The sequence below is a fragment of the Trichosurus vulpecula genome, chromosome 9 (assembly GCF_011100635.1).
Source record: "Trichosurus vulpecula isolate mTriVul1 chromosome 9, mTriVul1.pri, whole genome shotgun sequence".
NCBI lineage: Eukaryota > Metazoa > Chordata > Mammalia > Diprotodontia > Phalangeridae > Trichosurus > Trichosurus vulpecula.
In genome coordinates this window covers 1,580,317-1,603,245 of record NC_050581.1, presented here as the reverse complement: position 1 = coordinate 1,603,245, position 22,929 = coordinate 1,580,317, and the positions used below count along the sequence as shown (strand labels likewise).

The 22,929-nt window shown below is 36.9% G+C and overlaps 1 pseudogene; it reads left to right on the top strand.

Moving 5' to 3' along the window:
* The first annotated feature begins 943 nt into the window (after positions 1-943).
* Positions 944-3,276, top strand: LOC118831406 (annotated as a pseudogene).
* Positions 3,277-22,929: the final 19,653 nt, after the last annotated feature.

The window sequence follows — 22,929 nt, the reverse complement described above, 5'->3', positions numbered from 1 at the left end:
GAAAACTCTGACCGAGTAAAAATACTTAAGAATTTACACTAGAGAACTCATATATTTAAAGCAATAACTCAACACCTTTTCCCTACCAGCATCCAAGCTTGTGGTAGAGACACAGGCCAACATGCACCTTTGTACTGGAGGCTCAGTAAGAGACTTCCCTCCCTCCATTGCAGGGACTATCGGCACACTTTCTCTGTCCTCTTGCTCTAAAATAAGAGGCAGACTGACTCTGCCCAGCTTGGGATGGCGATGGCAGGAAGGGGCTGAAAATGTGAAGCCTTCTGGCTGGAGCCCAATTGGTAGGTAAGGGAACTTGTAAGACTGCAAGGATTCTTTCCTCTTCACCTTTTCTCCATCCCACAAAAATTAATAGGTAATGATACAGTTTAGCTGAGGAAGGAAAGGAGAGGCCAGAGAGGAATTGGGGGAGGGAGTCAGTCCTGCCTTGCCAAGGTGTACTCAGGGCAGGGAAACAGGCTGGCAAAACCTATATCCTGTGATATCTAGGAGCTGAGGCACCTTTGTGACCTTATAAAAGGGGAAGATCAAAAAAGTGATGGATGGGAGGAGGTGGAAGCTTTCTAAAAGAATGAAATATAGAAAATTCCTCAATAAAAGCTTGAGAGCACAAGCTAATAAATCAGCTTAGAGTATCCTAAGCCAGAAGGAAGGATGAATACTAAATCCTCAAAGAGGAGTAAACAAATGCCTGTCAAAATGCAAATCATGTGGACTCCCATGAGAGCATGGAACAAGAAGGTACTAGTACAGTGGATAGAAAGCTGGGCCTGGAGACAGGAAGACCTGAGTTCAGATCCAGCCTCAGACACTCAACTGGCTGTATGACCCTGGGCAAAACATTTAAACTGTGTGCCTCAGTTTTCTCAACTATAAAATAGGAATGATAGTAGCACTTATGTCACAGAGTTGTTGTGAAGTTAAAATGAGATAATGCTAGTAAAGCACCTAAGAAATTAGGAGTGAATATAGTTCAGAATTTATAGCTTTAGGTGCAGAATTCAAATACTCAGCAGTTTAGAATTCAGGATTAGGAGTCTAAAACAAAAAAATGAGTGGAAGATAATTTGGCATAAAAGAAGTAAAAGGCATCAATGTAAAATACGCACCAATGTGATTTAACCTAGAAGAAAGGATGCATAGGGATGACTTAAGTATCAAAGATCTCCCAAAAGAACATGACAAAAAAAATAAACACTGTAATATAGCAGATAATGCAAGAAAACTTCCCAGTATTTCTGAATACAGAAAACAAAAACATCAATTTCAAGAATCAGCTTATCCTCAGAAAAAAGACTTGTGTTTTAAACTCCAAGTCACAGGGGTTAAATTTAATTTCCATTACTAATAGCAAATCCTTCAAATAGAAGAAATATCTTTATTTATATAGAAAAGACAATTTGGATGACACAGGATTATTCAACAGGCACAAGAAATTGCTGAAGAGAATGGAATACCATATTCTGAAAAGCAAAGGAATTCAAGCTCCAAATGCAAAGCAATATACTTTGCAAACCTGAACTTACCAGTAAAAGGAAATGGACATCCAACGAAATTGGGAGGCACTTACAGAGTTTCTGGAGGAAAAAAAAATAAGCAAGATAATTTACCAATGACCCAGACTGTAGAAGCAAAAGGAATATAATGGGATAAGAGAAGCCAAAGAATTTAGTAACTCCACAAAAAATAAAAGTTCACAACAAATGTAAAGTAATGCCTCAGAAAAAGGAATAATGTGGCCAGAAGGATATAAGACATTTTAAAAAGTGAAATTAGACCTATTGAAGAAAAAAAAATAGGAAGAAACAGCTTAGGGCTCCCACCATTTCTCACTCCCTTTGAGCACAAGCTGCTCTCATTACTGCCTGATTGCTGCCCCAGTTTTCTTTACCTGTACCCTCTTGGTATCCAGAAGGCAGACTTACTGAGGAGGAGTGACTGGGGGTGAATTCTCACGGAGGTAAGAGTGTCTTGGAGGGTGGCTATTGTTGGACCAGTACAGTGTACAGCCATGGGGGTGTGGTGGGTGGAGGTGGGTTCCTGGCAGGCAAAGAATGATGGTGTCTTTACTTTGCCTTCCAGCCTCAGCACCTTTCTAGAGTACTAGTGCACTGGTCACCCCGTCCTGTAATCTTGCCATGTCATTTTACAAAAAGTCTTGTCAGCCTCTGTCAATGTGTATTTCTCCTTTATACTGTAACCTTGGCAAAGTTGCCAGAGATATTTTCAACTAAGGATTTGGTTTCTGGTTGGTGAAACTGGATGTGAAAACAAAGTTCTGTAATGGAGTGGAATTATCTTCTGTTTCACCTAGTACAGACACTAGTAAAGTTAATGGGACCAAAGTTACAGTTAAATTAGAAATCAAATGTAAATGGTATGAGCATGGTCTTTCAAAAAAAAAATTGGAACACTGATTACTCTGGGAAATTAAATTGCAGTTGAAGATTAGATTTGCCAAGGTTTGAAGCTGACATTTGACAATACCAAACAGTTAAGAAAAGTGGTAAAAAAAAAAAATAAATCTGCTCACAAATGAAAATATATAAACTTTGATTGTAATATTGACTTTGATTTTGCTGGACCTACAATTCACCTACAATTCAGGTCATCCGTTTTTGGCTACAAAGGCCAGCTTGCTGGTTACTAGATGATCTTAGTGGAATGACTGCAAAGGGTTTCAGGACTAGAGCCTTCCAGCTGCACACTATTGTCAATGATGGAACAGAATTGGAAATTCAATTTATTAGAAGCTACATGATGATCTTGATACTTCTGTAAAACTAGCTTGGACCTCAGGTACCATTCATTTTAATTATTGCATTCATTTTGATATTGCAGTTAATATCAATTGGTATTCCATGGCTTCTATTTCTGCAGAATTCACTGTCCTAGTTTAATTAGTGAGGGCCACACTCAGACCCTGAGTGTGCCATCTGCCTTGATAGATGGAAAGAGCATTTATGCTGAAGGTCACAAACTTGGGCTTGCCTTGGAGTTGGAAGCTTAGTGCCTGTGAAGGAACTTTTAAGGAAGAGGTATCAGAAGATTTGGCCACAAAATATATTTCCAGTGTGACTTGCTAACCTTTTTTTTTTTTCCCCAAGAGAGATGGATGATTGAAATAAGAGATGAGCCAAACAAAAGCTGTATTTTATAGACAGTTACTTGTTAGTTGGTTTCTAGTTAAATTGGTTATCTAGTTACCAATGCTGCAGTAGTGCAGTTACTTATACATTATTTGAATGTATTTTACTGTTAAATTACTACCCACCTATAATGAAATAGACCTTTTTGAAAACTACAATTGTGTGCATGCTTGTTTTTATTTCTTTTAATATTTGATGTTGCCATTTGATGAGATGAATCTGTGGACATTTTGAGATGAGATAACAAAAATTTTGTTAATTCACTTTCATCAGAGATGCTTTTGGTATCCTAGAACAGCATAGTTTATGAATAAAACATGTATAGTTGTGCCTCCATGTATTTTCAGAGTTAAAGCTTTTATAATTAGAGTAAAATGAGTTAATTTACAAGCATTCCCTTTGGTCTCCTTATCTAGATCATAATTTATTTTCCACAAGCTCTTCATTCATATCTGGTTTTAAATCTCAGGCTTTAAAAAAAGATAAAATATGAGTACATATAAGAAAGAAGAAACAAGTTAGAAGATGGACAAAATGAGTGTGAACACTGAAAAATAGAATGGGGCAAGTGACAATGATTCGATGAAGCAAGAAGTATTAGAACAGAGTCAAAAGACTCAAAGAGAACAAGTTGTAGAGAAAAAAAATCAAACACCCTGAAATTCATGACTAAATGAAAAACCTTGATACCATACTATAGAGATGTAGTCATGATAGCAGAGGAGCAGGAAGAAGTACAGCCCACCTCCCATACCAAACTCCACAATGATGTAGAAAATATTCAAGATCAAATTCTGATAGGGAAGTCCAAGAAAAAGTCACATTGACTCATTTTCCAGCCCAGGATAGTTAAGGGATAAAGATCTGTGGACACTAGGAGTGGAAACTGGGAACAGGATCTGACCAGGAGTGCATGCAGAGCATTGTAGCACACAGAAAATGAAAGCTGAGACTGGGTACAGAGGTAGGAAGAGATAATAGTGGATTCCTAAACTAGTGCGGTGCAGGAATGGGTGCCATTTGGAAACTGTTGCCCAGTACCCAGTCCTGAGTCAGACTGCAGATAGGGGCAGTAGAGAGTAGTAGGAGCAATGAACAAGTTTGAAAGCAAACAGTAGTTACGTGGCTCTAATCCCAGGAGCAAAGCGGGCACTCAGTTGTAGACTCCAGCCAATAATGGAAGCTTACAATGGCATGACCAGGGTAGGAATACCAGCCTAAAGGAGAGCCTTCAGTTCAGTAACTCAGGACTGTCAGAGCCTCTCAGAATGCTAATAGTGACTGACTCCAGCAGCACACTACTGAAATCCCCACCAGAGACAAGCTAACATTCCCAAACCTTTGGCTCAGAGACTTGCAGGGCTCAAAATAGGAAGGCAATAGTCTTTGCCCCAGATCACATCAGTTAGGGAACACTAAAAGTCTGCAGATCCCCATCCTGAGCTATGAAAACAAGAGAGGGACATAGTAGGACAGAAACTTAGGTCAGACATTCACCACCCCCAGAAGTATGCAGAGCCCAGCACTAACACAAAATCTAAAGTAAAGCAATAAACCGGAAGTATAAGCAAATAATCTCACCAAAAAGAGCTATTATGGTGTCAGGGAAGCTTAAGACATAAACTCAGAGGAAGAAAATAACTCAAAAACATCTACAAGCTGCAAGAAAAATGCAGCTTGGACAAAAAGTCCAACAATAATTCCTGGAAGAGTTAAAGCAAAAATTTTAAAAAGCTAAAGAAATTATTTGAACATTGAAAAAGAAACAAGGACCAGGGAAGAAAATTCATAACTTGAAACAAGAGGTATAAAACTTTGCCCAAGAAAATAACTCCCTGAAAATGAGAATGGACGAAATATAAGCTAATGGCTCCATGATACATCAAGAAATAAGCAAAATCAAAAGAAAAAAAAATGGGAGTTATCATAGAGAAAACAACTGACCTGAAAAATAGATTAAGATACTTTAAGATAATCATTCAACTATCTGAAAGCCATAACAACAACCAGCCCTCACCCCCACCCTCCAGATACCGTGTTTCAAGAAATGAAACTGCTCAGAACTCTTAAAATTGGAGGGTTGAAGTAGAAATTGAAAGAATGCACTGTTGCCTCCTGAAAGAAACCCCAAGATAAAAACTTTCAGAAATTATAGCTAAGAGTTCAGAACTCCCAGGTCAAAGGAAAATCACTACAAGTAGCCAGAAATAGAGAATTCAAATACCAAGGAACCACACATGATTTAGCAGTCACCACAATAAAGGAGAATGATCTTGAAATGATATTCTAAGAGAGGCAAAAGATCTAGACTTGGAACCAAGAATAAATTAGCCAGCAAAACAGCATAAGCTTACACAGGAAAAAAAAAGGGGGGGGAGGGCTTTAAAAAAATGGAGTATTTCCAAATGTTCCTGATGAAAAGAGCAGAGCTGAGTAGAAAATTTGGCTTGTAGACACAGGAGTCAGGAGAAGCATAAAAAGGTGAATACCTGGGGCAGCTAGGTGGTGCAGTGAGCAAAGCACCAGCCCTGGAGTCAGGAGGACCTGAGTTCAAATGTGGCTTTAGACACTTGACACACTTACTAACTGTGTGACCTTGGGCAAGTCATTTAACCCCAATTGCCCTGCCTTCCCCACTCCAAAAAAAAAAAAATACTAGGCAGTTTTCAGGAGAAGAAATCAAAGCTATCAATATCCATGTTAAAAAGTCCTCTAAATCTCTAATAATTAGAGAACTGCAAATTTAGACAACTGAGGCACCACCTCACACCCCTCAGGATTGCCTAAGATGACAAAAAAACAAAAAGTGACAAATGCTGGAGATGTTGGAAAACAGGTACACTAGTGCAGTTGATGGATCTGTGAACTAGTTCAACCATTCTGGAAAGCCCCAAAGTTGGAACCATGCCCCAAAAGGCATTGAACTTTGACTTAGCAATACTGTTACTGGGCCTACGCCCCAAAGAGATCAAGGAAAAGGGAAAAAGGACCCATATGTACAAAACTGTCTATAGCAGTTCTATTTGTAATGGCAAAGAATTGGAAACTGAGGGTATACCCATCAGTTGGGGAATTGCCGAACAAGTTATGGCATATGAATGCAATGAAATACTATTGTGCTGTAAGAAATGATGAAGAGGATGGTTTCAGAAAAATTCAGAAGACCTATATAAGAGTTGAAGCAAACTGAAGGGGGCAGAATCAGGAGAACAATTTATCCTATAACAGCAATGTTGTAAAAATGATCAACTTTGAAAAACTTAGTAATTTTGAGATATATAAAGATCAACCACAATTCCAAAGGATTCATGATGAAACCTGTCCATCTTCAAATAGAGAGCAGATCAAACCATTTTTTCTCTCCCTCCCTTCTTCCCTCTCTTTTTCTTCCTTTTCCTTTTTTTTTTTTTGGGACACGGGTACTGTGGAAGTTTGTTTTGCATATGTATTTGTAATGGATCTTGTTTTTCTTGTCTTCTCAAGGAATAGGAGAGTGGAAGAAGGGAGGGAATTTAAACAGAAAATTAATTGAATTTAAGAGTTAATTGTAAACTAATCAATCCTAAAGTATGGGTGAGTCAAAAAATAAGTAATAGGAACAATAATTTTATTAAAAAGATGATGACAATAATGGTACAATATACCAGAATTCTTACTATGTAGCCAAAGCAGTACTTTAAGGACATTTTATATCTCTAAAGTGTAAATTAATATTATCTCTGTTCTATTGTATTTTGATGTTTTGCTAAACATTTCTCAATTACATTTTAATCTGGTCCAGGCCTCACTTTAGAATTTGCAGGTGTGACAACTCTGATCTAAACACTTTCATCAATAAAGTAAATTATGAAAGAGAAGACCTAAGAATTGAGCACTGTTCTAAGCACTTTACAAATATCTCATTTGATTATCATGACAATTCTTATGAGTCTGGTGCTATTATTGCCAGTTTGCAGTAGACAGAACTGAGGCAGAGTTAAGTGACTTACCCAGGATCACAAAGCTAGTAGTATCTGAGGCCAGATTTGAACACAGGTCTTCCTGACTCCAGGCCCAGCACTCTATCCACTGCACTGCTTAACTGCCTTTGTGCCCAAAGGAGATCAAAGAAAGAAAAACTACTCTTTTTGTAGTGGCAAAGAATTGAAAATTAAGGATAGGCCCATCAGTTGGAGAGTGGCTGAAAAAATTTTGGTATATAAATGAAATATAATAATCGTGGTGTATGATATAAAGAAACTGAATGAAATTAGAAAGAATTGTATGAGCTGTTGCAGAATGAAGTAAGCTGAACCAGAAAAACAATTTCTACTGTAACACTGATGTAAAAAGCAATTTTGAAAGCCTTAAGAATTCTGATCATAGTGATCAACCATGATTCCAGAAAACCAGTGATGAAGAATGTTGCCCACTTCCTGACAGACAGGAAACAGACTAATACACAGAATGAAACACATTTTTGGACATGATATGCTTCACTATGCTTATTTGTCACAATGGCTTTGTGCTTTTTTCCCCCAGTGGAGGAAGAGATAGAAGGAAGAAAAAAAAATGCTTGATCATTTAAAAAAAATTAAAATGAAAGAAATGATGCATGTGATAACTGTAGAGAAGCACACAAAGGCTTCCATGAACTGAAGCAAAGTGAAGTTAGCAGAGCCAAGAAAGTTATATAACCAGTGATGATAACAGTGTGTATGGAAAGAACTACAAAGTAATCACAAATGAATGTTTCAGAATTACAACTTTTTTCCTAATAGATTTGGAGAGGTGGGAGAGGAGGATTTCATAGGTAAGGACCATTGCATTGCACATATGGTCAGGTTTTTTTTTTTTTAGTGAAGTGATCATTTTTGCTAATTTTCCTTTTTTCTTTTTACTTTAAAAATAATTGTTATATTCAATGACCAAAGGGAAGAGAGCGAAGTATATAGGAGGGAATTTAGTCTATGTAACAACAAAAGATTTTTTTTTTTAATTCACTGGAGGAACAAAAGGTCACAAATTGGAAGAATAATGAAAAAAAGTGGGAAAGAAGATGGCCTAGAAGGACAAGATCTAAAACTGCAATACCAAGTTATGATCCTCAAAATGATTTGTTGCTAATTAAAAAGTAGAAGAGTTGACCAGTGGAACAAATTAGGTATACAAGATCCAGAAGCAATTAAACACAGTAGTATTATATTTAATAAACTTGAGGACTCCAACTATTTAGGTAAAAATTTAAGTATTCAAAGAAAAACTTAGAAAAATGAAAAGCAGTTTGGCAGAGAATAATTTTATATCAACATCCCACATCATATTCAAAATATATAGGGAATACAAATGGGACTCCCTACATGTTAACTGCCTGAACAGGAGACAAACCACCCAGCTCTCACATATTTGTTTTGGCAAAAGACTACTAGCCTCACACAGCCAAATTAATAATCAAGAAATTCAGTGAGAAATTACTGTTCCTCCCCATAGGTCAGCCAGAGCCTCCCAGACAACTTTAACACCATGCTTCACCCATGTCTCATCATGGAACTTCCCTCTACCATTTAGTCCCCCTTCTCCCAGTGGTGAGTTCCTCTAGGTTTCTCCATGTTGGGGAGAGGCCCAGGTCAGCCAACCTTCATCTCCTGTCTGTGTTTCTGACTTTCTAGACTTCTAAACCATGCCCTGGGTGGGATACTTTCATTCTTTCCCTATCTCCATGAGAATATAAGCCCCTTGAGGGCAGGGACTGTCCTTTTTGCTTATATTTGTATTCCTTGGTATTCAATGGAGTGCCTGTCACTTAGTGCTTAATAAATACTTGTTGCCTAGGAAAGGAGGCACTAGTAAAGCCAACACCAGTGCTGGTGCTGGTATGCATATTTCACAATGGAACCAAAGACAGGACAGGTAGCCCTCTAGATTGGATAGCTCCTCCGAGAAAGCTTCAGGGTGAAGGACCTTGGAATCCCTAGGGAATGACAATAATCAGTGCTACACACACTGACAAGAAAGACCTGGGGCTCTTGCTACCTTTGTCCTGAGGTACCAGAAACAGCTCTGAAGTGCCAGCCATAATTCTGAATCTTTAAGATGGGGGTTAGGGGGGAAAGGGGAGGTGCTATTCCCGTAGCAAGTATGTGAAAAAGCCTAGAGGACCCTGGGTGAGACTAAGCAGGGCTCACTACCACACTGAAAAGCATAGCCACAGTTGGAGTCACAAAGCCCCAGTTCAAGAACCAAAGCCCCAGTAAGAGATGAAAGAATCAAAGAAAATCTGACATCATAAAGCAATTATTGCAAATCTAGACTCCTTTGAAGTAACTTCATTATAACTGCAGACTCTGAAAAGAAAAAAAAATGGTCTTCTTAAAGCAAGAATTTTTAAACTCCCAAGGAAAGAATTGGAAGAATAAATAGCTTAGAAGGGAAAGTGGTAAGTTTTATCTCAGAAAGGAACCCCCTGAAAATTAGAATATATCAAACAAAATATTATGATGCCTATGAGACAGCAAGAAATATTAGAACAAAATCAAAAGATAGGAAAAAAATAGAAAGAAATTTAAAAATCATCGGACTCCTTGAAAATGATTTTTCTTTAAAAAAAGAAGAAAGCCTAAACATGAGGGGCAGAGCCAACATGGCACATTAGTGGCAGCCATCCTGTTGAACTCTCCCACCATACCCTTTAAACAACTTTAAGATAATGAATCAAATAATATCTTGGAGTGGCAGAACCAACAAAAAGTTAGAATGAGATATTTTTTCCAGCCCAAGGAAATTTAAGAGGTGAGGAAGAGAAGTCTGTGGCACCAGGGTAGTCCTATCTGGAGCCCATACACATAGAGCAGTAGCAATAGTCTGCAGTCTAGAAGGACAAGATTTCAAACCACAAGGCCAAATTATGATCCTCAAAATTATTTGTTGCCAATTAAAAAAAAATAGAAGAGTTGACCAGTGGAACAGATTAGGTATACAAGATCCAGAATGTGTTTAATAAACTTGAGGACTCCAACTATTTGTGTAAGAATAAATCAACATCTCACACTATATTCAAGATATATAGGGAATATAAATGGAACTCAACAGAAGCAGCTTAGGCGTTCTCAGCCTAGAGGTGGTATAGGAGTCAGACAACTGGTCTGAAAGAGATTACAGGGCACCCTTTGCTGGCACTGGGTACAGCTGGCTCTGATTGGCAACTCTATTGCTCATACACAGTTCTGGGTTGCAGTTACATGGTGGAGAGGAGTGCTGGTAGTGGGTCACAATGGAGCATGGGCCCTGGTCACAGTTCCAAAACAATGAGGAGTTTGAGATGCTATAGGGGACCATGGGTCCTTTCTGGGTAAAGACCAGAGTGCAGATCAAGAGAGCAGTGATCATACCTTTTCCAGGATCACACCATTCTGGAAGCACCAAGAACTAGCAGAGGCTAACCCCCCTCCCCCTGCCCTAACTAGCTCTGAAAACAGAAGCATGAAAACGCCAGAAGTCTTGAGTATCTCCCCACCCCTAGGTAAGCAGAGCCCAACTTTAATATAAAATCTAAAGTCAAGAAATAGATTGGAAAAATGAGCAAACAACAACAACAACAAAAAGACCATAAAAAGCTACCACAGTGGCAGAAAAGACCAAACTCAGAAGACAACAATGTGAAAATAGCTACCCAAAAAGCCTCAAAGAGAAATGCTAATTGGACCCAAATCCAACAAGAATTGATGAGTGGTAGAGGAAATGTTGGGAAAAGAAATGAGAGCGATGCAAGAAAATTATGAAAAGATAATTAACAGCTTGGTTAAAAAGACACAAAAGAAAAGACCCACCTTAAAAAAAAAATTGGCCAAATGGTAAAAGAGGCACAAAAATCCACTGAAGAGAACTCCTTAAAAAAATGTTCACAGAAGAAAAGGACTCCTTAAAAAGCAAAATTGGCCAAATGGAAGAAGAGGTAAAAAAATCTCACTGAAGAAAATAATTTCTTAAAAATTAGAATTGGGCAAACGGAAGCTAATGAGATAGCAAGAAATAATAAAACAAAGTCAAAAGAATGAAAAAAAAAGAAAATGTGAAATGTTTAATCAGAAAAACAATTGACCTGGAAAATAGAATGAAGAGGTAATTTATGAATTATTGAACTATCTGAAGGCCATGATTAAAGAAAGAGCCTAGGTATCATATTTTAAGAAATTATCAAGGAAAACCATCCTGATATCTTAGATCCAGAGGGAAAAGTAGAAATTGAAAGAATCCATTGATCTCCTGAAAGAGATCCCAAAACAAAAACTCCCAGGAACATTCTAGCCAAATTCCAGAGCTCCCAGGTAAAAAAGAAAATATTCCAAGGAGCCAAAAAGAAATCATTCAAATATTGCGGAGCCACAGTCAGAATCCCACAAGACTTAGCAGCTTTTACATTAAATGAGTAGAGGAATATGATATTCCAGAAGGTAAAGAAACTAGAATTACCCCTACCCCCCACCCCAAAAACCCCAACCTATCTATCAAAGCTGAATATAAACTTTCAGGGGAGAAATGCATGTTTAATGAAATAGAGAACTTCTGAGCATTTCTAATGAAAAGAGAACTGAATAGAAAATTTGACTTCTGAACATTCCTAATGAAAAGAGAACTGAATAGAAAATTTGATTCAAACACAAGACAAAAAACACAAAAAAGGTAAACATGAAAGAGTAGTAAAAAGGGAGTCAATAAAGTTAAACTGTTTACATTCCTATATCGGAAGAAAATGCATGTAACTCCTAAGAGCTTTATCATTATTAGGGCGGTTAAAAAGAGTTTACATAGAAAGAGTTTACATAGGGAATGCATTGATTATGTTGGAATGATCTCCATAAAAATTGAAGTGTTAAGAAAGAGGGATTCCCTGGAGAAGGGAGGAGAGGTAGAATGGGGAAATTTTTCTCACTTTTATGTGGGAAGGTGCACAAGGGAGAGCTTTTGCAATAGAGGGGAAAATAGGGAGTGGCAAGCAGTGCTTGAATCTCACTCTCATTGGAATTAGCCTAAACAAGGAAGACTATATCTACGCAGTTGTCTATAGAAATGTAACTTACCCAATAGGGAAATAGGAGAAAAGGATTAAAAAGGGGGGGCGGGGTTTGATAAAAGAAAGAATGGATTAAGGGAGACAGCAGTCAGAAGTAAAATAGACAGGGAGGGACAAGATAAAAGAGGAAGAAACAAGAAATTAGGGTGGAAAGAAATACACAATAATCATAACTGTTAATGTGAATGGGATGAACTCACCCATTAAACAAAAGCAGATAAAAGAGTGAATTAGAAACCAGAATCCAACAATATGTTGTTTACAAGACACATTCTTGAAACAAAAATACACATGGAGTTAAAGGGCTCTAGCAGAATTTAATATGCTTCTGCCCAGTTAAAAAAGGCTCACTTGAGATCATGAAAGCCCACAGAATTGGTCAAATGATAAAGCAAAAGCAAAAATAGACCTAATTGAAAGAGATCAGGGAAACTATGTTGTGCTAAAAGTAGCAAAGACAATGAAGTAATAGCAAAAAATTTTACAGCAAGTTTCTATGATAAAGGTGTCATTTCTCAAATATATGAGTATAGAACTGGGTCAAAATTTCTTTTTTAAAAATAGCCATTCCTCAATTGATAAATCATCCAAAGATATACATAGGCAGTTTTCAGAAGAAATCAAAGCTGTCTCTAGTCATTTAAAAAAATGCCCTAAATGGCTGTTGATTAGAGAAATGCAAATTAAAACAACTCTGAAGTACCACCCCACACCTATCAGAAATAACAAATGCTGGAGGGTATGGGGAAAATAGTTACACTAATGCATTGGTGGAGTAGTGAACTTGTCAAATCATTTTGGAAAAAAAATTTGGAACTATGCCTAAAGTGTTATAAAACTATGCATACCCTTTGACCCAGCAATACTGCTACTAGATCTGTATCCCAAAGACATCATAGAAAAAGGAAAAAGACTATATGGTAAAAAAAAAATGTTTATAGCAGCTTATTTTTGTGTGTGTAGTGGTAAAGAATTGGAAATTGAGGAGATGCTCATCAATTGGGGAATGGATGAAAAGTAGCAATATGATTGTGATGGAATGCTTTTGGGCTATAAGTAATGACAAGGGGGTGGTTTCAGGAAAAAAAAATATGGCAAGAACTATATGAACTGAGGCAAAATGAAGTGAGAAGAACCAGAAGATGATTGTGCACAGTAGCAGCAATATTATAATGATGATCAATTGTGAAAGATGTGGCTACTGTGATCAATACAATGATCCAAGACAATTCCAAAGGACTCATGATGAAAAAAGAACTGATGAACTCTGAGTGCAAATTGAAGCACAATTTTTTCAGCTTCTTTTTCATGCTTTTAAAAATATGGCTAGTATGGAAATGTGTTTTGCATGATTTCACAAGTATAATTGATATTGCTTGCCTTCTCAGTAGATGTCAGAGGGGATACAAGGGAGGGAGAGAGAATTAAAAGAAAAGAATATTTAAAAGTAAATAATAAAATGTTTTTAAAACAAAATAAAAGCCTGAACACAATTTGTTGAAAAATTATAATTAAAAACTGCCTAGATCTATTAGAACTAGAAAGCAAAATAAAGATAAGAAGAATCCACCAGTCACCTCCTGAAAGGAACTCCAAAACAAAAAGTCCCAGCAATGCCATAGGGGGACCTAATGCTATTTTAAAGGAAAAAAAAAAAAACTTCAAGCATTCAGAAAAGAAGCAGTTTAAGTACAAAAAGGGAACACAGTCAAGATTGCACAAAACTTGGCAACTTCCATGAAAACTGAAAGATCTTGGGATACAATATAAAAAATTAAAGAAGGCTTACTATCAATAACTTACCCTTTAAAGTGCAGTCTAATCCTGGAGGGGAAAAAATGGAGCTTTAATGGACTAGAGGACTTTGGATTATTTTTATGAAGAGCTAAGTAAGAAGGTTGAAATACAACTACAAGAGTACAGAGACACCTAGGAAAGTTTTTCTCAAAGTGTATTTGAGTAATTGATATATGTAAGGTGATGTAATGCTAACATTCTGAAGGGGGAAAAGAAGCAAATGACCCTTAAATACCTTAATTTCTTCAAAGGGTACTGAGAAAAACAGGTAGATTGGTTCTGTTCTCATGGTTTAAAGAATGGAAAGTAAGAGGAGGGTCGTTGTAATATATCATGGTAGAAAAGGCAAGGAAGAAGAGGATGGAACTTGCTATTTTTCTTAATTGGAGTGTGTGAGATACAAGTGAAGAGACTGGTGTGGGGACAATGAACACCAAATAAGCCTCACCCTTCCCTGGTTAAAGGATTGAACACACCCACCCTCCAAAGTTTGGTGTAGAAATGCACAAAACTCAACAAGGAAACAAATGAGGATGGGAAGGATGGGTAGGTGGAAGGTTAAGAGGAAAGATAATACTGGGAGGAAATAGGCAGAAGCAAAACAAACTTCTTGATCCTGAAGTCAAAGATTAGAAGAGGAAAAATAAAACCCAAAGCAAAGAATTAGAATTTAAGGTGATGCCTTAGTTTACCTCTCAGAAAATTGAGGAATTGCTAAACAAATCATGGTATATGAATATAATGGAACACTATTGCCCTGTGAGAAATTATGAAAGAGATAGTGTCAGAAAATCCTGGAAAGTATGGATTGATAGAGAATGGAGTGAGCAGAACCAGAACAGCAATTTATACAACCAAAAATAAGACCTTGAAGTAGTTATTATGTGCTGATGAATTGGAAGAGGAGGAGAAGAATACACTATGGGGGTAAGACGTAGGAAGGTTAGGGAAAATTATTTCACATCATCAAGATGCTCAAGTTGAAGTCTGTACAAAGAGGAATGGGGTAAGATAACTGACATGTGAATCTCACTCTCATATGAACTGTTCAAATGAGGGAAACATGCATACATAGTTGTGTAGAGAAATACACTTTAAGGAAATGTATCCCCGTATCCAACAAAGAAATAAGATGGAAAGGGGAGAAGAGAGAATGTGGAATTAAAGGGAGGGTAGATTAGGGGAAAGATAAGTTCTAAATATAACAAACTCTAAGGATATACAAAAAAATGTAGCTTTTGAGGTGGCAAAGAATGGAAATCTGAGAGAGTGTCCATTAATTGGGAATGGCTGAACAAGTTATGAAATATAAACGTGAAGAAACCCTTATTGTACTCTAAGAAATAATGAAGGGGATGGTTTTCAGAGAGGCCTGGGAAGATTTATATGAATGGACACAGTGAAGTGAACAGAACCAAGAGAACAATTTATACACTGATATTGGTATAAGACAAACAACTTTGAAATACTTGGGAAGTGTGTTCAGCATAATGCCAATGATGATTCCAGAGGACTGATGATGAAACATACAACCTACCTTCTAATAAAGAAGTGAAGGACCCAGTGCAGAATGAGACATTTATTGTGTGTGTGTGTATACATGTATGTACACTTGCATATATGCACACATGCATATTGCACACACATGTTTGTGAAAAAATTAAATTAAAAAAAGAAAATATCCATGTAGCACCTCTCTCCCCAGCAGATGCATACAACTTGTACCCAAACTAGATAAGAGATTAATTTCCCAGAGGGGATGGATGTTTTTTACTCTAAGGGTTATAGGATACTCCTATGGGTGGCTATTCCTACCACTGTAAAATTCTGAGTTCTCACCAATGTGCTTTCCCTTAAATTACCCAGTTGCCTCAACTCTCAAAAAGGGCATTTACCCAAAGGGCATGACAAGAACAATAATAACATAACATTTCACCTATAAGCTCAGGGCATGTTGTCTTCCACATAAAGCATAAAGCATCGATAGGGAAAGTAGACATTAATGTAAATTACCATTGTAGTAAGGTACACATTACTATTCTTCCAAAGCTCACTGCTTTTTAAAGATTCACTCTGTTGGATGGGTGACCAGTCCACTGCTAAGCTGGGCTATTGGGTTGTTTCACTGGTGGAGCAGTGCTCCACTCTTGTACAAAGGGCAGAGACCATTAACCTGAGATTCACAGAAGCTTCTCCAATTCTTTTCCCTTGCCTGTACTATGAGAGTTTGTCACCTTCACTTCCCACCTGCCAAGCAGCAAATGGTGGTGCAGAGAGATACAGCCTCTCTTTCCTTCCATAGAGCTCTATGGTCTTTTCTTTTTTTTTTTTCTTTTTTTTGATCCAACGTGATTCAGAGCTGGATCTCCTCAGTGGGAGAATACAGTCTGAATTGTCATGATCTGCCAATACATTTAACAAATCTTCATCTCTTCAGGCTACACCATAAACAGGCAATGGACATACAGCTGCCCAATAATAATGGAGTTCTCTGGTTTTTAACTCTAAACTTCTTTTGGTCTCAGCAAATGTGCAGCTGAGGAAGCAAGGCCTTGAAATGGTTTTTCCTGTTGGTAAGTGCATTGTCTCTACGGGCTGCATTCTTGGTGTTTTTAGTATGTAAGTTACACATTTGTCTTTGCTCCTAATCACAAAACTGCTCAATGTCTCAAAGGAGCACACAGTTCCAAAGAATTTGTTTACGTGACTAGTTCTTATAAAGGAGAGATTTCTCTTTGGGGGTAGGTGGGAGAATGTGGTGGCAATAATAATGATACTAAAAACAAAAAAGAAAAAAGTACTTAATGATTATTTTTTTTAAAGAGATTAGAAAGAAATTCCGAAAGGAATGCAAACAGGGTAGGACAGGAAGTAAAAATAAACCCCCCAAGCTGCACATAACTGAAATTCACAGTTTCATATAAAATCCTCTTTCTGGTTCTTTGTATGCTAAAAAACCCATTTGTTGGTGATTGTTAATTTCATGATAAAAAGTAAATAAAAATGTTGTTTAAAAGAAACACACTTGGAAAATAATTGCAGAATGAAAATGAGGGACTGGAGCAGAATTTATTATGCCTCAAATAAATCAGAGAAATTTGGGAATACTTGTACGAACTGATGTAGAGTGATGTGAGCATACTTAGGAGAATAATTTACACAATGGCTACAATATTTTAATGGAAAACAACTTTTAAAATCTTCAGAATTCTGATCAATGCAATGACTAATAATGACTTCATAAGCCTGATGAGAGCCCTCCATAGAGAAGAGATCCATGGTGCTGAATGAGATATACATTTCAAGCACAATCACTATGTGGATCTGTTTCACTGGACTGCACTTGTTTTTTACAAGGGCCAACTTTTATTTGCAGGAGGATGGGAGGAAATTGTGGATAGTGGTAGTGATGCAAGAAAAGAAAGAATAATAATGAGCCATTTGAAAAATATGCAGAAGGGAGTTCAGAAAAGGATGCTTGCAAGCAGAGCAGTTTTGTTACTATCATGTGGAGTTTAATATGCTTTTTTTTTTTAAAACCACCTAATGGAAGTTCACAGTTTCATGTACCATCTTTATCATGACTTTTTATATTGGAAAGTCCTTATTTAAGTTCATGATAAAAAAGGAAAAAGTTTAAGTGATATAAATTTCTAGAAAGTACTAAATGGTGTTCTTTACATAAATGTATGCATATATGCATGTGTGTATATCTATTGTGTGTATATGTATATGTGTATATGTGTGTATGGGATATGTAGGACTTTCATAAAAAAACTAATCATGCTCCAGGGGTAAGGAACTGATACCTACAGAAAGGCAGATATCATAATAATATTCTTTATAGACTATAGTGTAATAAAAATAGTAATCAGTGAATGAAGTATGAAGAAAAGCTATCATCCTTAACAGAAAATAAAAAATATAGCTTCAATATTTTTATTTCATAGAAATAAAAAAGTGTTAGAGAGAATAACCATGATACAATATATGAAAATCTGTGGGAGGCAGCTAACAGCCTTAGAAAACTATTTCTGCTTTCCAAGGACCAACCTGAATGCAGAGAGGCTTACTACTAGTAGGCTGGCCACTTGATGGTGAATTATTTTATCGTGGCAATCTATTAAACAAAGGAAAATACTGAATAGCTCTAGTCCTGTCCCTTCTGGATGGTGAAAGAGTAGCACATTTCATCAGCACCTTAGCAGAACACACTAAAAATCACACTGTTTTAGACTGCCAATAAATCACTAACTGTTGATAGTCTGGATGTGAGATCTCAGTATGCCACTATCACAGTATTTATAGAGGACCAATGAATGTACATACTATTGGAAAATCTGAATCATATCCATTTGACATTCCAGAAATCAAAAGGAGTGGATAGATACATGGAAAATTGAGTAATGATTTTTCCTTGGAGAGGCAAATAAATTGGTGGAGTCAGTTCTATATGCATACAAAGGCAAAAAGAAATGCCAGATCATGAAACATTTGCAATACTTGAAAAGAAAGCTTTATATAATAGAGACTTGCAGTTTGATTTACAATCCTCTTTTTCAGTTCTATTATGTTTGTGGAAATGTCAGTTTTATTTGATGTTTATTAAGTTCAGAATAAAAAAGAAATTAAGTTCTTTACAACCTGGCTCTTTCCTACCTTGCCAATCTTCTTACATCCTATTTTCTTCCACACATTCATATATAGTGGCCTACTTGCTTGTTTTCACACAGGATGCTACTCCATTTCCCATCTGTGTGCCTTTGCATCGGCTGTTCCTCATACTTGGAATTTTCTCCTTCCCATCTTCTGATTCTTCAAGACTCATCTCAAGCATCACATTGAGGTGGAGGCCTTTCCTTGTCTCTCCCCTCCCCCAGTTGGTATTGTCATCCACTATGAAGTTAACTTTCCTTTACTCTGTTTTTATCATATCGTCTACGTTCTGATTTATTCCTATCCTAACACTCATTCGGAGATAAGCGCTTTGAGAGTAGGGGCTGTCTTTTTTTTAAAAAATGTGTATTCCTAGCACTTAGCTCTTAGTAAATGTTAGTTGGTTGATAATAATGATTTTGAACACTTGGGCTAAGAAAACCCTCTGACCATGAACTATGGGGCTGAACACCTGCTGGCCTCACATGGTGGCACAGGTATGCAAGAAGTAGAAGGAAAATGCTTCAGACTTAAGCTGCCTACCTATGTAAGGCAGCCTTTGGACTTGGTGTGCATCGATTGGAATGGGATTGGAAAAACAAGAAAAGCATACCGGTGACAGACCGTTTCACCCAGCATGCATAGGTTCACCCAATCAACACTAGAAGGCTTTCACAGTGGTCAGACTTTAGAGGAGAATTATTATCTGTATAGAGAGTTATTTCTCAGACTCTTTGTCAGGATTCTTTTTGACCAAAGTCAAAATTTTGAGGTCTCAAAAGGCGATGCTTAAGCTGGCAAGATGTGAGAATCCAGAATTATGGTATATGACCTGCAAAAAATTCCTCAGCCAGAGTGATTTGACTCTACCCTGCTGAAAACAACGGGCACATTGAGACCTGAGGATAAGGCATGGCTCCCTGCTGATGTGCTTTTGAGTCTCTGAAGATGAAGAACATCTAGAGACTAATTATCAGTACATCACTGAGAACAGCTAAGGGATGCCAATCACCTAGCTATGGCATCATCTTAGAAGAACAGAGAAAGGACTAAGTAATGGTGTTGTAAAGGATGAGATAGATTCTCTCCCCTCCTACACACACCTTGGTTGAAGCAGTCATGAAAGGCCCAGAATGTAACCAGAAAGTAGGAGAAAATGCTAAGAGTTATGTAGTCTAGATAAGTCATAAGAGAAGGTGGGACACATCAGATGAGGAATGTTGCTTGATAAATGCCCTCTAGTTGTCCTGACTATAGAAGAGCCTTTTCTCTCTCTGTGTAGGGGGAGGGCGGGGTTTGTCAGATTAAATAAAACCTGTCTTATATTTGATATCTTGTAAACTCGTGTACTTACAGGAAAATTGAAGGCTCTTTCTAAGAGAACTAAATGGTAGATGCTGATGTTCTCAGGATTTCCTTGGGTTTGCTTACCAGCTAGAGAGAATCTTTGTGTGTGTGTGTGAATATTCCCAAAAGTATATCTAAGTCTATTGTGATAGTGGCTAGTGCCCAAACGACATATAATTTACATAAAATTATTATAATTCTATATATAAATATATGAAAGATCCAAAAAGAATCATAAGAGACTAAAGAAGGGGACCATTACTTTTAGCTGGTGGGTCAGAGAAGGCTTCAGGGAGACCTGAGCTATACATTAAGGGAAGGGATAGATTTCAAGAGAGAGAGAAGACAAGAGAGGAAGGAAACCATTATTCCAAGTATAAGGCTCAATGTTGGAGGCGGCGATGACAGCAGCTATCTCAGTAGGACCAGGAGTGCCCAGTGCCCACAGATGGTGAGGTGATTGAACTTCCGGTCAGAAAAAGACTGTAAGGGACCCCTGTGCTAGCAGTGGGTGCTTGACCAGGCACAATTTGACAATTCTATTGCCTATTACCCTCTTCCAGGTCACAGTTTCAGTGTGGAAAGGAGCACTTGCAGTCACAAAGGAGCAGAGACCTTTCCTGGGTACCAGTAGAAGTTCCAGGGATGAGGGGAATTGTGGTTACAGGGGAGCAGGGGCCCTATCTGGCTAAGGATCAGAGCACAATCCAGGAGACACTGACCGTACTGCTCCCCAGAACACACCACCATGTCAGTGCCAAAAACTTTCAGGCCCACAGCTATAACTATGAAAACAGTGTGGGAGCAGTGAGTAGAGCACCTACCCTGGAGTCAGGAGGACCTGAGTTCAAATCTGGCCTCAGACACTTGACACACTAGCTGTGTGACCTTGGGCAAGTCACTTAACCCCAATTGCCCTGCTTTCCCCACTCCCCCCTCCTCCAAAAAAGAAAGAAAACAGTGGGGGCATAAAAGTAGTATATTTTTCTCTCAATTGTATGGCTGCCCAAAAATTGACCATGCATTAGGGCATAAAAACCTTGCAAACAAATGCAGAAATGTTGAATGCATTCTTTTCAGACCATAATGCAACAAAAATTACATCCAATAAAAGACCTTGGAAGCAGAGATTAAAAATTAGTTGGAAACTAAATAATCAAATCCTAAAGAATGAATGGGTCAAAGAACAAATTATAGAAATAACAATTTCATTAAAAATATGAGATATGAGATAACATACCAAAGTTTGTGGGATATAGCAAAGCAGTACTTAGGGGAACATATATATATGTGTGTGTGTATATATATACATACATATATATTTCTAAATGCTTATATATCAATAAAAGAGAAAAAGAGAAGACCAATGAATGAGGCATACAATGCCCCCCCAAAGAAACCCAATAGAAATAAATTAAAAATCCCCAATTAAATATCAAAATAGAAATCCTGAAAAGCAAAGGAGAGATTAATAAAATTGAAAACAAAAAATCCCATTGAACTAGATGCTGTTTAAAAAAAAAAAACAACCACAATAGAATAGGTAAAACATTGGTTACTTTGATTTTTTTAAAAAGAAGAAAACAAAATTACTATTATCAAAAATGAAAAAGGGTGAATACACAACCCATGAAAGTGAAACTAAAGAAATTATTAGCAACTATTTTGAACAATCATATGCCAATAAAATTGACAACCTAAATGAAATGGATGAATGTTTACAAAAATACCAATTGCTTAGATTAACAGAAGAGAAATAGAATATTTAAATAAAAGAAGTTTAACAGGTCATACATGAGCTCCCTAAGGGAAAAAAATCCAGGACCAGATGGATTTACGAATGAATTCTACCAAACATTTAAAAGACAATTAATTCCAAGATTAGATAAGCTATTTGAAAAAAATTGGTAAAGGAGTCCTATCAAATTCCTTCTATGACACAATATGATTTTGATTCCTAAACCAGAGAGAGTTAAAACACAGAAAGAAAACCATAGAACAATTTTCCTAAAGAATATTAGTGCAAAAATTTTAAATAAAATACTGGCAAGAGAGTTTCAGCAATATATCACAAAGATTATACACTATGATTGGGCTGGATTTATTCCAGGAATACTGGAATGGCTCATTATTAGGAAAACTATAAGCATAATTGATCAAAACAATAGCAAAACCAAAAAAAAAATACATCAATAGATACAGAGAAGGCTTTTGACAAAATACAACACTTTTTCTTATAAACTCTAGAAAGCATAGGAATAAGTGGAGTTTTTCTTAAAATAATAAGTAGTATCGATATAAAATTAAGAGCAAGCATCATCTATAATGGAGGTAAAACTAGAAATCTTTTCAATACAATTAGGGGTGAAGCAAGGATGTCCATTATTACCGTTTATTCAATATTGTACTAGAAATGGTATCTGTAGCAACAAAACAGGAAAAAGAAATTGAAAAATAAGAATAGGCAATGAGGAAACAAAACTATCACTTTTTTGCAGATGATATGCTGGTATATGTAGAGAATCCTAGAGAATCAACTAAAAACCAATTGAAAGAATGAACAACTTTAGCAGAGTTCTAGGATATAAAATAAACCCACATAAATCACCAGCGTTTCTATATACATCACCAACAAAACCCAACGGGATTTCACTGACTCAAAAGAATCAAAGAAAAAAATGTGAAGGAAAGTGGCCTAGCAAGTACCAGATTTCAAACTATATTATAAAGTGGTAATCATTAAAACAATCTGGTACCAGCTGAGAAATAAAATGGAATATCACTGGAATAGATTAAGTACACAATACATAGTAGTAAATAACCACAATAATCTAGTATTTGATAAACCTGAAAATCCAAGCTTCAGGGGTAAGAACTTAAGATTTGACAAAAATTGCAGAGAAAACTGGAAAG